Genomic DNA, 2,016 nt, shown 5'->3' on the forward strand with positions numbered 1-2,016 from the left:
CCATGGAAATACAAGAAGATACTGCAATGATCCCTAGTGAGGATACTCAATCTTGTTCAGGATCATGGATCTCACCAATCATGAGATACTTACAACACGGGGAGATTCCTAGGGGAGAAAATCCTAGGGCTTTCAGGATTAAGGTATCTCAATTCACAATCTTAAATAATATGCTATATAAGCGATCTCTTGCAGGACCATATTTAAGATGTATCGAGGATCCTGAAGTTCAAGAAGTGTTAAAAGACTTCCATGAAGGAGATTGTGGAAACCACACCGGGGGCAGGGCATTGTTCTCAAGGATCTTAAGGACAGGATACTACTGGCCAACTATGAAAAGGGATGCTGTGGAGTATGCTAAGAAGTGTGATCCTTGTCAAAGACACAGCAATATCCTTCATCAGCCGGCTGAATTTCTACATCCTATACCATCCTCTTGGCCATTCATGAGATGGGGGATGGATATAGTTGGCAAGCTCCCTAAGGCACCTGGTGGAAAAGTATTCATGCTTGCTATGACTGACTACTTCTCCAAGTGGATAGAGGCTGAAGCTCTTGCCCAAGTCAGAGAGAAGGAAGTTATATCCTTTATTAAGAGAAATATTATAACTAGATTTGGCATTCCTTCTGAAATTGTATGTGATAATGGTTCCCAATTTATTGGGAGCAAGACTACTAACTTTTGTGACAGTTGGGGGATTAAGATGATAACATCAACACCAGTCCACCCACAAGCTAATGGTCAAGCAGAATCATCCAACAAGATCATCATCAACAATCTGAAGAAGAAACTTGGATCCAAGAAGGGGAAATGGGCAGAGGAATTGCCTTATGTGCTTTGGGCTGATAGGACAACTCCTAAGAATGCTACTGGTCAAACACCCTTCTCTTTGGTATTTGGGGCAGAATCAGTGATCCCAACAGAAATGGTGGTTCCAACTGCTAGAACAAGTACCCGTGATCCTGAGGAGAATGATGCAAACCTGGCTCAAGACTTGGATACTATTGAAGAAATCAGGGATCTGGCTAGGATAAGGATGGCTAGCTACCAACAAAGAATGGCTGGTGCTTACAACAAAAACGTTAGGATAAGGAAATTCCAAGTTGGGGATATGGTATTGAGAAAAGCATTCCAAAATGCCACCAATCCTGCTGATGGGAAATTGGCACCAAAATGGGAAGGCCCTTATTTGATCGAAGCCGAAGCAGGAAAGGGGGCATATAGATTGCTTACCATGGAAGGTAATCTGTTACCAAGAGCCTGGAATGCTGTCCACTTGAAAAAATATTTCATGTAAGCAGGATCCTTCTGGCATGAGTGATCCTTACATTGGAAGTATCCTTCAAGGATCCCTGAAGCATCAATGATCCTTACTCTGGTAATGTCCTAAGCTAGAACTCTTATTTACATATTTTCTTATTTAAGGATAAGGATCATGTATCCTTCATCCTTCTCTCACGAGATTTTGAGTTCTGATAAGTCCAGGTATCCTTAGCATAATGTCGACAATATTCAGAAGCAACTCATATCCTTAGGTTCAACCCCAGTTATTTGGGCTTGTCCCCAGTTATCCTTGGGCTTGTCCCCAGTTTTCGCCTGTAGCGCACGATGATCCTGGGTATAGTTCACGTCTTTGGGACCAGTACTCGCTTTAGGGGCTGATAACCCCATCGTACTGGCTATACCTAGGATCCTACGTATAATGGTAGACGTACCATACATCCGTTCCTAAGGTTTCTAACGTTTTCACGTTAGCTAAGGTTTTGGCATTTTCATGTCACTAAGTTTGGATAGTCGCCAGTGAGGGCCATACTCCAGTTTACATACGATCCTTGGGCTTGTCCCCAGTTACCCTTCGGGCTTGTCCCCAGTTATCCTTTGGGCTTTTCCCCAGTTACTAACTTATCCTTTATATTGGCTTAGTCCCAAGTTATATTATATTTTTCAGGTTTTCGAAGTTAAACAATTAAGGATCCTCAATCCTTATTATCCATTAAAGTTTTACTTATGGTTAT

This window comes from Helianthus annuus, chromosome 4, assembly GCF_002127325.2.
Source record: "Helianthus annuus cultivar XRQ/B chromosome 4, HanXRQr2.0-SUNRISE, whole genome shotgun sequence".
In the NCBI taxonomy this organism is placed as follows: domain Eukaryota; kingdom Viridiplantae; phylum Streptophyta; class Magnoliopsida; order Asterales; family Asteraceae; genus Helianthus; species Helianthus annuus.